This window comes from Neofelis nebulosa, chromosome 11 (genome assembly GCF_028018385.1).
Source record: "Neofelis nebulosa isolate mNeoNeb1 chromosome 11, mNeoNeb1.pri, whole genome shotgun sequence".
Classification (NCBI taxonomy): Eukaryota; Metazoa; Chordata; class Mammalia; order Carnivora; family Felidae; genus Neofelis; species Neofelis nebulosa.
Window position 1 is genome coordinate 29,543,911 of NC_080792.1, and position 13,687 is coordinate 29,557,597.

Sequence of the window (13,687 nt, forward strand, 5' to 3'; positions counted from 1 at the left end):
GACAGAAATTAGGAGTTTCTGATCTTAGAAGGCAAAGGGTGTAAAAGGATGGAATGTGATCCCACCTAACTACAGATAGGGAAGCTAATGTATGTTAACCTAGGTTCACTGGCCTAATGCTATAAGAACCCCTACTCAAATTCTTTTAAGAGAATTTAAACCAGTCACGATCTGACTGGTTTTGGAGGTGATTCAGTGTTCATCTTTCTTTATGTCACCTAAGGTATTTAGGTGGGGAGTCAGAAGTGGCCTTTCCCATTTGAAAGACTTGGCATGAACCTAGGGTCCTCCTCCAGCCCCCTTGAGTTAATAATGCCTCTTCATTACTCAGGCCCAGGTCTAAAGACACTTCCCCAAGCTTCACAACCAGATCAGGACTCCCTATTTTGTGCCTTAACAGCACAGAGGTTTTCTTCACTAGCATTTATTATATTTTATAAATGCATGTGCCACTCATGGGTGCAACTCTGCACCCCGCCTCCTCCTGCACTAGACAGTATGCCCCTGAGGGTAAAAGCTAGTCTATTTGGCTCATCATGGAGTCCCCAGAGCCTGGCACAGCTCCTGATCCATGGAGCAATACTCCAAATCATTCACTGAGGAAATGCTGAATAAGAGAATGTGTCAAAGGCTACCAAGCACCATTTGACTCAGGTGCCCATGACTCTGAGTGATCTGCCCCTGAAATCCTTCCTGGTGCAAAAATACCCAGAGTAAATGCACCATAAACTCTGATAAATCGATCAAGTGACCCAACCCTTACCCAGCTCTCAATCAGTGAGGGCAACATAGCTCTGCTACCATGGCTCTCTCTAACCCTGCAAACGCACCAGTGGTCTACAGTGAAAAATGAAGGTCAGACTCAGTGGCTTTTTTATACCACATATCTGGATGATACCTTCCTATCCACAGATCACCTCCTCCAAGCATTGCTCCTGAGTTCTGCACCCACCAATTTCCCCAATAGTGTCTGCTGAGCTGTGGCTTCCCCAAAGTCCCCTGATTTGCATTGATTCATGGGATTCCCTACTAATTCCTCCAGCTGACCTTTCTCCTCTCTCCACACTGTAACCTCTAAGTCATTCTTCAGGATTTGCCTCAAGTTTCACATTCTTCATGAAGGCTGGCTGAAACTTCCTTTTCTATTCCTTTCCCCTTGTATGTATACACACACACGCACGCGCGCGCGCACACGCACACACACACACACACACACACACACACACACACTTACACTTACACTCACAGATGGTCTTGCTCTCACTTCCCTGAGCATTCTGCTACAGAGCATTTGGCAAACTACTGCAATGTTCCATGTACTTATTTCCCTCTCCCACCAGACCAGGAACTCCGCAAGGGTCGGAGCTGGGTTTTACATGGATCTCTGACACAGTTCAGAGCACAATGAGCATACACAGTAAGGATCCAACAGCAAGTGTCCAAGCTATGTTTCCACTTGAAAAGAAGAATGGAAGCAGCACCAATCTGATGTCACATATTTAGATTACTTAGCCTCTCTTTCCCACTTAGTAACTGTTCCTAGAAAATATGTTTACACTGTTCAAGTCTCATTTGGAAACTGGGTTATAATCCTACCTCAAGGGTTGTTTTGAGAAGTAATTGAAGATTAAATAAGATAATTATGAAAGAACATGTTGGGATCACCATAGTGGACACTCAAATATTTTGTTAAATTTGATTTACTTCCATAGCCTGTGTCATTTAAGCTAGTGTTTGGCTAATTGCTGCCTCTCTTTACAGATCCCAAGTAAAGCCAGAGGGGACAGGGGTTGGAGGCCAACCTCCCTAATCTCCCTATACAATAGGAAGCACAGACAAATAGTTTAATTTGCACCTGGTAACTTAAGTGTTTGCTATTGTTTTGACTATTGCTTTTCTTCTTCTTCCCAATTTGTCTTATGGAGGAAACTGACTTGGTTTAGTCACAAATTACGGGTTCAATTCCCTGCTCTGCCATCTGGTGCTAGGTGGCCTTGGACAAGTTCCTTTTTTTCCCCTGGGTCTCCCCATCCCCGTCTTCAGAATGAAGGGGTGCAATAACGTAAACTGTGGCTCCTTCAGCTCTGACATTCTCAGCTGCTAAGCCTTATCTCCTGAACTTGACAACCAGAGTCCTTCAAAGTCTGGGCTGGTTCTTTCAACTTCCTTCTAGATCCTGCTGGTTCTATGGCTCCATCTGACTGAACTTCATGCAAAACTAAGGATCAGTCCCTGTGTTCAGGGATCTCCATGATAGGGAGAGAAGCCGAATCAAACTTCTGAGGCCTAAGGCTGGCACATTTTCCATTAACCAACAGTTCCAGCTCTAGCTTCAAAAATAGTGCCTCCTCTGGGAACCAATAACACAACACAACAGCATGAGCCTTAGAGCCTCTGGAGAAAGATCTGTATAGCTCTGGCTGGGCCAATCCCCAAGTTTGTAGGGCAAGTTCTACCTCTGGCATATCATCTGTTGCCTGTGTTTCTCCATGCAGTTGAGGAAAGCACACACTCACCGTGAGAGAGGTGGTAAATACAACCAATGATCTCAACAGGTATTATGAGTTTAATCAAGACAGCAGCCCTGCAATACAGAAGACCTATTTTCATTTTACAGATGTAGAAATAATGGCCCAGAGAGGGTAATACTTTGCTCAAGGGCCCATATTACCTACACCAGATCCACAATCAAATCCAGGGTTTATAAGATTCCAAAGCCTGTACTCTTACGTTTACATGATAATGTCTCTAAAACACAAAGTGATACCCCTAGCTACTTCTACAGATATGAGCTCCAAGACCAGTCTGCCACCTGACTTTTCATTTTACTTCCAAATCCTGAGTATCAGTTTTCTCACCTGCCCTCCAAGTCTTTTCACCAAACTTTACAAAGACAATAGTAAATAGCATATGCAGAATAGCACCTAAAAGGTGAAATACGGCAAAATGTAAGAAGTAACTGTAGTCATAGTATTTCCTGTCCAAATAGAGTAGAGAGAGCCACCTGGCAAAGAAAATGATCCTACGTTTTAACATGCATCTAGTTAGTATATAACGAGTGCTTTAACTTTTTTATTTAACCCTGAGATGTGCCCATTTTAAAGAAAAGAAAACTGGAGTTGAGAAATTAATTAAAGTCACTGAGATGGTGCTCTTTGACTCCAAATGTCATTTGCTTTCCACTCACTCATCATGCCACCCATCTTCAAATACCCAGAGTTAGCAGCCACTTAAACTCTGGTCCTCCACCGTGCCATTTGTAAACTGGGGATGAAAATGATAGACTTACGTGAAGGCAATGGAGATAAACTAAACAATCCAACAAATAATAAACTCGACAGTTTTTCTCTCAAGGGTCTCTAATTCTGACCCCACTACCTGTTCAGTCCTAATTCAAATTCCTCGACTTCTCAACCATCTGATTCCACAATCGCTTTGCTTACTGTCATTTGAACATAAAGTATAATTTGACACCTACATGCTTGTGCTTCTTCCACAAAGGAGATGTTAGGTATACCAGGGCTAAACAAATATTAGCTCCATTCCCTTCCTTTATGATATTTCTCCTTCAGGAATCTTGAACTGCCATTTAATACCGCACTGTTACCAAAACGTGTATGTCTTTCCTCCAATTATACATTAAACTCCTGTTGATAAATGCCAGTATCAGAGCATTTTTACTCTCCAGAGTGGCTGATTCCCATTCTAAATGCTCGTATATAGTTTTATTTTTTGTTCTTTGAAAATACCTCGTTTGAACACCAGACTGAAGAGTTGGTAGCTAACAATACCAATGGTAGATTGGACAGTCAGATGTCAGGGTTCTGTCCTGTGTGTTATGTGTGAAAGTTCTCTGACTGGCACATCCTTCTGCTCCTCACATCTATTCCCCTGGCATTCTGAAAACTCTGGTCATGGCTCCCATCTCAACATGCAGCCTTGGCTTTTTTCTCACAGGACCCCTATTTCATCTGTCTGGCCATCTGACATTCCACAGAACCCTGGTCTCTGGGAAGTGATCTTCCTTCTGCCTCTATATTCTCAAGTTGAGCTTCTTCTCTGCAGCTCTGAACCTATGCAAGACTGTCCCATTGTTCAGGACTCAGCCCAAGCCCCACCTAGTCCCTGAAGCTTTCTGGGATCTGTCCAATGCCAGCGGTTCTGGCCTTCCCTGCACTCCCAATACAGTTCAGTTAGCCTTAGATAACTGCCTTTCATGAGTTCTTATGAAGTCTTCCACCAGACTGAGGGCAGAGACAATGTCCTCTCCATCTCTTGGTGTCCTTGCCTCCCCACCCCCAGCACCCATCAGAGTCTCATCACATTCATATTTAAATGTCAATGAGTGTACAAAGTCAGTTGAATCAGAGGGCTGAAAACTTAATGAGTTTGAATGAAAACTATGGACAGCTAGATTGGGTCCAACTTAGAGACCTTGTCCTTCCCACTGAGAAGTCCTCAGACCATCAAGGTGCCTCCTATGGGTGATCAGCCCCTCAATATCAGCCAGTTGGACCTTGTCATCAGGGGCACCCTGCTCCTGCCAGTTGCAGTACTTGTTCATGATTAGCATCCATTTGTGTGTGCATGTGCATGTGTGTGTGTGTGTGTGTGTGTGTGTGTGTGTGGCAATTCCAAACTTACATTTGAACTTTGTCCCACCTCTGTTCCTGTGTCAAAGCTATTTTATCCACTAAGAATATCCCCTTATTCCAATGCTACTGTCAAACCCAATACCACATCCTCCTCAAAGCCTTCCCCGACTGCTCCTGATCACACAAATAGCATAATTCCATTAGATCATACTCCTACTTTGGCTGCAGACTGAAGCTTTCCTTTTGAGCTATGCATGTCTCTACAGATATACTATCCACTCTCCAAGGGCAAAAGCCATGTCTCATGGACCTTTTCCACTGAAAAGTGTCAGGAACAATGGCTCACACAGCAGCAATGTTGAGATTTTAATAGATATTTGTGGATCAAAAAACTCACTGTAAGTGAGCTCTTGAGAACAAAGTGATGAGCAGAAAGAAGGCCCACATGGCTCTGACATAATATTATTGTTTTTAGCCACCATTATTAACCAAATTAAGTATTAATTTAATACTTAAAAAAATCAACGTCTCATAGCTCAAATAACAATAGGTCACAGAAAGAGCCACTAACCACTGCAAGGAACTTGCCATCCAGATTTCATTATTCTGCTACAAACACAACAATGGTGCCCCACGGCTTCTGATGAGCATTCTCAGGCTACTATGTTGGATCCATCAAGTTCAGCATCTCCAGTCTTCCCATCTCTCCAGCTCCAACCCCAATTTCAAACCCAAGCAGTTTTTTCTACTGACAGAATTGCAAATCTTTGGCAGACAGAAGGAAAAATGAAGAAATTGTTCTTCACCAAGTTAGGCTAATAGTGTTGCCTGGTTTTCCCCCTATCCTAAGTAAATCCTAGAATAAAAGTAACTGCCACGTCTTGGTAGCTTATAGAACCTCCCTCTTCCTAAATATCCAATCAGGTGTTCCTTGGTGAGTAGGTAAGAATTCCCACTGAACTTTCAGAGGGCTTCAGATCAAAGCTCAATTTTCCTGATCCCAACCCACCCCAAATCACAGAGGCTTCTGGCTTCGGACAAACTGGGGATCGTTCCCTTTGACCTCAAAATGCACAGAAACCAATCACCAGCTGTTATGGAACCCTGGCCAATGCAGGACAGACTCTGCTGTGGGGAAGGAGAGGACATCCCAGAAGCACAAGCATAGCCTGTGCCCAGCCTACATGCCCAAAAATAACACCCAGCCCCCCAGATCCATGAGGGCTGTAGAGTAGCCACAGCAGAGATTCCAGATGCTTACTTAGCACAGGAGGCAGTAGCAGAGCCCAGACAGGGAATATTACACTCCAGATTTTCTAAACTGTCTGCATCAGCTCCCTCTACTCCACTCAGTTATCTCACCAAAGGGGGCCAGTATGCAAAAAAGATGTAGAGAATCAATCTTTTTCTTCCTTCCACATGATTCTTTATCTTATTATTTATGATACTTCTTCACACTTAGCTCACCATCCATCTCAGCCTCTCCCTGTCCCTGTCCTCCAAGTCTGGCTCTCTGGTTCTAACTGGGGAACTTCTGCTGACCCTATTTCCATTTCTAGAGCTCTTCTACCACAGCAAGCACTTAGCAAAAGGCACAACTCCTCAGTGGGATTGGTTTGGATGGTTGCTGGGCTGCCATTAAATGGGTCTGAGAAGCTCTGAGCTTAAAAAAAAAAAAAAAGCTTCAAAACTCCTAGGACACTTCTAGCTATAGAATCACAAAATTTCAGAATGGCCCCCTCCATCCATAGCAACCAAACTCATTCACTTCGAGGTGCCCCAAGCTAAGAAGGTGTCCCCCATCATACGCTAACGGGTGGCCAGCCCAGCATGCAGTCTGCCTCTCAGGAGCCCTTCCCGGAACTGAGCACATTTCTCTGCTCTGGCTTCCTTTCCAGTGCGGCCAGCCTCACTGTCACCGAGGAGCAGGGAAGCACTGGGATTAAAATAACAAAGAAGATTGCACGGTTAAGTACCAAAAGAAGTGTGGTGGACAAAAATGCAACCGGAATTTCCAGAGAAAAGTCAAGAGCTATGTGTGCTAGTGTGGCAATGAGCCTCTAGTAGGCACTTAATAAATATTTGATGATTGAATGAATGAGTGAATCAGTGACTGTTAGGATGTGCACGTGGTAAAACATCATTATCTCTTAGGCTTCGAGGGAGAAACAGAGTGGGTGACTGCCCCTGAAAGATGGCCAAAAGTATAAAAAGCCATTAACATAAGTGGTTATTATTCACTTTGTTTAAGAGGCCTTCATTGTGTTGTTGACAGTGCAGAGCTTTGGTATACCTTAAACAACATTTACTTTTAACATCCTATCTTTGCATAAAGTCTGTGATTCATGCATGCAACAGAAATCACTCTTAAGTAGGAACAGGGCTTTGTGGGCAAACCTGGCTCCTTTCTTTAAGGATTCACACAGCCTAGGGCGGTAGTGACAACAAACAGCAAAGCAGCATGAGCTGGTTGCCAAGCAAGTGCTTTATACCTGAAGTGCTCTAGAGACCAGGGTGCAGAGCTGAGAGCTGGTCTGATATCCTAAGAGGTAAATGCTCTGACTAAAAGGGACCAATCAAGACACCTTCCAGAGAGGAGGCAGAAACAAAGAGTGAACTCAGGTGCAGAGGTGGACTCCTGTACAGAGGGCCCAAGGTGAGTGAAGAAACCAGGCTGATGGGAGCAGAAGCCAGCAAGTGTTGTGTAAAATGGGGTTCACTGGAGAACACTACCAGGTGCTTAGTGCAGGTTGCTGGACAGGACAAGCCGGGAATCATGAGAGAGAGAAAGAGAAGCAATCTAAAGGAGGCAGGGAGCAAATGGACTGTGAAAAGCTTTCCTGATTCTAGACAACCTACACGGTTCTCTGGGACAGAGGCAATCTTGCTATGAGCTCTTTTCTTGAGGGAGGCTAAACACTGTCCTGAATGTCACTGCTCAGCCACTAGGGCTCCCTACGGAGAACCTCCCCCTCACTCTCTCCAGCTTGCCCTAACTCTCTGTGCACCTCCGTATCTTTTTTTTCTTTTCTTCTTCTCATTCCTAATGCTAAGAGCATTTGCTGAGTGCCTATACACCTGCGAGTCCAAACTGCATCTTATCTGAGACTTTGAGTCTTAGATGTGCATGACATATACAAGGCCTCCAATAATTCAACTGATTTATACACACACACACACACACACACACATTTTTCTTGTGAGTCAACTCAAGAACAGAAAACAAGTATTCCCTGACTGTCTTAGAACACAAGGGCCCCTGTTGGCATTTCTGGTCACACCAAAGGGTTATTAATCTCTGGGCTATGGTGACAATAATCCCAGGCACCAGTTTCCAGGAGGCAGCATGGAAATCCTCTCAGAGTTCAATTACAGAAATTAGCTGGTATTATTTAATCCTTACAATGCCTGTGAAGTAGGCAAGCTAAGCATCTTTATCCCTATTTTCCTGATTAGGTTACTGAGGCTCAAAGAAGTTAAATAACTTGCCATTTAACTGGGAAGTAGCAAGGACAGGATCCAAAGCAGATCTTGTCACTTCAGGTGACACTTCACACTTTAACACAGCCATCCGGTCCCAGGTGGGCCACCACCTTGTGTCATTTCAGCAAGTCACTATGTCAATTGCCTCATCTTCTGAATGGGGATAAACTCCTTATCTGGCCTCCCCCCTTAGAAGAATCAAGGGGGCTGATGTGATACGAAGCTATCTTGAAAAGAACAAAGACCGGGGCGCCTGGGTGGCTCGGTCGGTTGAGTGTCCGACTTCGGCTCAGGTCATGATCTCACGGTCTGTGAGTTCGAGCCCCGCGTCGGGCTCTGTGCTGACAGCTCAGAGCCTGGAGCCTGTTTCGGATTCTCTGTCTCCCTCTCTCTCTGCCCCTCCCCTGTTCACTCTCTGTCTCAAAAATAAATAAGCGTTAAAAAAAAAAATTAAAAAAAAAAAGAAAAGAAAAGAACAAAGACCTATGCATATGAAAGGGAGTACTTTTGATGGGAGAAGTTGGGTAATGCAAACATTTCTCCAAGCTGGCCAAGTTCTGCACCTGTTATCTGCTCACCATTCATCCTTATCCCTCCCCAACACTTGGAAGGGTAGAAGCCTCAGCTTGCCTGGGGTCAGTTCAGCTGGCTTTACCTACGATTATTTCTCATGGGTCTGCTGATCACAATCCATCATCAGTTCCTGGGAGGGCTGCCTGCTTCCTCCCCAGGTGTTCTGTGGACTTCAGGGCTGTTCACACTCTCTGCTTCACCCTGGCATCATTTGCTCTGAACCAGATAGGAAGTCAACTGGGAGTTTCTAAGCCAAAGGCCACTGAAAAAAAAAAAATGTTCCTTCAACTTTGGAGGGTATCCTCTATGGATAAGGAAAAGAAAAAAAAAAAAAAAACACTCTGAAAGGGACTCTGCTCTGACCAGAAACTTTGAAAGATGGTTGGAACTTCCATTTTGAAGACTCTAAGGGCCCACTAACTTGCACTCAGCCATCTAAGGTTACCAGTACCCCCCCAAGCTTCATATTGCCCCAACTTGGTATGTCTAAGTGGGCATCAGAATCTAGTTGAAGGCTAAGGGAAAATGGAAATGAAAACCTGCAGCAAAACAAAACTTTAGGTTGGCATCCATCCCCCAAATTCATGAAGTAGTACATTCTGTGGACACCTTGTATTTCCTTTTCTGCATTTATCAAGTGTTAGGTTGATGAAAGTGACTGAAGCTTGATGAAAATTTGGTGAAATACCAGGGTTGCCTTTAGAAACAGTTCTAGATGAATCTTAAACCTATGTCCATATGTACGATGGTAATCCTGGCCTCAACCATTTTGAGAAGCTCACCAGGTTTCATAATAGACCACAGAACAGGAGTGAAGTTGGATACTTGTTCTCTTCATTGCAAGAACCCAAGGACCAAGCACAGTGGTATGCAGCAAGGATTCTGTGAGGCTTCCTTTTTTCCAGGGAAGGGCTGTCCCACTCCAGGGCAAGAGCAGCCCCCGTCCTGCCCCCCACCGGTCCCCCACCCGTAGACCCCTCCCACACAGTGGGTCCCTGAATAAACTCAATAACATCATCCCATTTTTTAAGGCACTGCTACTCCTGACAATTCTAATGTGTTAATAATAATTTACCCCATTCTTCTGGCAAGGGCAGAACTGAAGCAACTTGAAATGCCATCAGCAAAAAATTATTTATTTCCCATTCCTGAGCAGAGAGAAAACAAGGTTTCATTGGCTGGGTCTGCCTTCAATAGCTTTCTGGTTTCAATTAAAACTTCAAGTCTCCAAGGGAAAAACTGGCATTCTGGGAGGCTGAGGCCCAGCCAAGTTTCAGTGTCTCTGCAAGAATCAAGAAAGGACATCCCATCCATCTAGCCACTTCTCATCTTCCTCCTTTTGCATATTACAGAGAAGCTTCGAAGCAGAGATTGAAGTACAACTAAAAATAATGACTGGCTTGAGAGAACTCTCCTAGAGGTATATTTTTGTGCCAGAGAAGTATTGATTCAGCCCCTAATGGAATTGAAAGTCAAGATAACAGCAGAAAGGGAATCAGGGATCCAGGGGAAATGCCTACCTATTTATTTCTTCTTCGGCAAACTCCTGCCTCCTGCCTCTCCCCACCTACCTTTCTCAACTAAATTCTACAAAGATTCCACGCACAGTTTTCTGTCTCCCAACCCTCACTGGGGTTAGGTGATTTACAAAGTAGCTTGCTGTGAATAATGTGAGTACATGACCAGAAGCCCTGATGGCACCAAAGAGGCTCCTCGGTTCACTCAGGGATACCCCTAGGATTCCCCCGTGTGAAGTCCAGAACTGGGCCTGCCCAGCAGCGCCTTCCTATGTAACATTATGATGTTAACGTACAAAAGATCGGATTACAGCCCTTCACTTGCCTAGCCCATTTATGAACATATAAGGCAGTTGATATTTTCTCCTAAGCCAGAAGTGGCCCTCTCCTACCATACCGCTGCTTCTCGGCCACTCCCCCTTATGTTCACTACAAGCCCTCCCTTCCCCCACCTCCAGTTTGTTTATTCCAGTGACACGTCTATTTTCCCAACTCCGGGAGACGAGTCCGTTTCCCTCCTCTGGCTCCCGATCACATTCCCTCACCACCTCCTCCCCCAGCCCAGCTCAGGTTACTAGAGTGGCTAGCAGCGCCCACAGCCCAGCTTTTGCACCAATTCTACTTCCCAAGAAGAGGAATTTTTTTTCTTACTGGGGGAGGGGAGATCTAGTGCAAAGCAGCACTTTCAGAGTACCTGGTCTCCCTATCTTCTTAGACTACCTTCCCTAAGTTTACAAATACTCTGTGCTTAACCACACTCGTCGGATCTGTCCTAACGCCCATCTCTGGTAGGAGGCAATCCCATTAAGCACAGAGGAAAGCAGAACATCTTCAGCTACACTCTGAAGCCTTGGACAACCGTGTCAGGGCAGGAGATCAAGCCTCCCCGAGGGAGTCTTGGGAGTCTGGGATGGTGGAAGCCACAGAAAGGAGGAGAAAGGGGAGGGAATGACCAGGGATTGTAAACTGGCTACATTTTAAAGAGCTACAAACTTTCTCCTCCCTCACACGCCCCTGGCCAGTTTGGCCCCGCCTCCCCATCCCAGCCAGACAACATCTAACTGGGGTGAGCAAAGGAAACTCTCCCAGAGGGTCCAGGTCTGGTCCCAGTGTTGCAGATGTGGCCTGCACAGAACAACACCCTTCCTCTCTGTGTCCCTCTTCTCTACTACACTCCTGTCTCCACCTCCCAAGACACACACACGTTTGCAAACGAAAATGAGTTTGAATGGGGGTAAATCAGATTTACCTGAGTGAACTACTAGAGGGTAAGAGGTGGGGCCCCAACAGCAAGATAGTTTTAGTGACAGCTACTTTACAAAACTAGTTTTTTGTATGAATCTACAGGAAAAGAAGAAAAACAGGAAACAGAGTAAAGGAATGAAAAGGAAGAGAACAAAAAAATAATGTTATTGAAAAACAAGTAGTATTAGATTTCCTTAAAGACCACGGACTCCAACCAAACTTTAGGGGAAAAGGTGTGGATAGTGGAGGGTAGGGGGTGAGGGCGTGGAAAGAAAAGTAGCTGTTGTAGAATTCCAGAATAAACTGCCCTTTTGGAAGAGTTTCTGAGGCGATAAAGAGACACACAAATTGGCCTTTTAGTATTAGACGCCAACCATGAGATTATCAGGACAGTTTATTTGAAGCGGAAACGAATCGGAAATCCTTCCCTCAACAGTCCTTTCAGATGGATATACACACCCTCAGAACCCACACAGACACACAAAAAGAATAAATGCAGCATCAGGGGGCAATAAGAACCCCCTCCCCACAACTCCCCCAGTACCTCTAGCCTCATCTTCTACTTCCAAATGCACAACTTTCCGATCTCCAAAGAAAATATTCCCAGTTGGATCCGATTTCAGAATTGTTGTAAGCGTGTGGGTCAAGGGAGGAGGGGTGTTTGCAGCGTGTAGGGGAGGGGGACTGGAAGACAGCATTTAGGCAGTCACTTATTTTTTTAGAAGCAGCATGCTCTACCGATCAGAAATTGCTATTACCCAGCAAGGCTTCCATCACAAACAGACACCCCAAACAGCATCACCGTTATCACCATCTTGCTAAAGATCTGCCCAGTCCAGTTTACCTGACTTTGTCTCTGTGGAACTTCTCAGACAGTATTTTAGCCAAAGAGATAATGGTTTGAAAGACAAAAACAATAAATCGATACTGAAGGGCTCCCTTTCCGGAGTGATTTCCCACTGGAAACCACCGAACGGGGAAGCCTGCCGTTAATTCTCAAGCCCAGGGCTCCTCTAGAAACACACACAATGCGTGCTTTCAAAAAAAAAAAAAAAAAAAAAAAAAAAAAAAAAAAGGCATTCGTCTGCTTTTAAGGGAATTCCTGTCTTTTCAGAGTCCCAAAACCGGAGAGCACGAGACAGAGACTCAGATCCATTGATTAAGATTTTAAGAGAAAGACTAACACACAGCCACAACACAAGCACACACCAACCTTCGCCGGCTGGACCACTTCTTCCCTGTTCTTCTTTCTATTAACGACACGTTAGATTCTGATACATTCCCCCCCCCCCCAAATATCCAACTAGGTTACAATGTAGCTCTCTAGCTCCACTTAACCTGCAAGTTACAAAGAGACCCCCCAAAATAATATATATGTCTACCTATCCTGCTGCCTTCCCACCTCTTTCCCTACCCCCTCCCCCTCTCGAGTCCACTCCACCAACGCCAAACCCGCCAGCCCAGGCAGCCGGCGGCAGGACCGAGGGAGGGTGCAAAAGGCGGGGGGGGGGGGGGGGGGGGGGAATCAGATTAGGCGAAACTCAATAAGCGACCAGCCTTCCAGCCCGACGCTTCCACTATCGCCGCCGCCAACGGGCCACTCCAAATGAGCCAGCATCGCTGCCCACCCGCGGGCGGGCCGGAATCGCGCCCATCCTCCGCAGCCTGGCGGGGACCGGCATCCCGCCCCCTCGGCCCCGTCTCCCCCTTCCCGCCCGGTGCAAAGTCAAAGCCCCGGCGAGGCGACGTTAACTTTTGCATACAGGGCACACACACCGCCCCCAGCCCCGGGCGTGCGGGGGCCCGGGGCGCCGCGGGAGGCTGGGCGCCGTGCTCCCGGGCCAAGGTCGCCGCGCGTGCTCACCCATGTCCCGGCGGCTCCGGATCCGCTGGCCCCGGTGCTCGCTCAGATCCCGGCTCCCGTCGCTTGCCCGAGCCCCCAAAGGTGCTGCTGCGGCAACTCCATGGCGATGAGCATCTGTCAAACCGCGAGCCGCGGGCGGGCCGCCCTCGCTCGGGGGGCGCCGAGGCCCCCGGGCGCGCGGAGGCGGCGGCGAGCGGCGGGCGCCCCGGCCGGCCCCGCGCTTCCCGCCCGGCGCGGCCGCCTCCGCCGCGCCACCGATTTATGGAGAGAGATATCAAGGGGGAAAATGGCGTCTCCGGAGCCCGAGGAGTCCTGGAGTAATCACATTCACACACACACACGCCCGCACGCACACACACTCGCACACACTCGCACACAGGCGCGCGGCGAGCCCGGCTAATTTTAGCAGG

The 13,687-nt window shown here is 46.6% G+C and overlaps 1 protein-coding gene across 3 annotated transcripts in view; it reads right to left on the bottom strand.

Annotated features, from left to right (window-relative positions):
- Positions 1–13,411, bottom strand: part of SETBP1 (SET binding protein 1) — a 377,368-nt gene extending 363,957 nt beyond the window's left edge. Inside the window, exon 1 of one of the 3 annotated variants that reach the window (XM_058692233.1) lies at positions 13,278–13,411. The gene's annotated coding sequence lies outside the window, so the exon portion shown is untranslated. Of the gene's footprint in view, positions 1–12,626; positions 12,714–13,277 lie in introns of those variants that run through there. The other 2 variants (XM_058692235.1, XM_058692234.1) reach the window with 2 other exon arrangements.
- Positions 13,412–13,687: the final 276 nt, after the last annotated feature.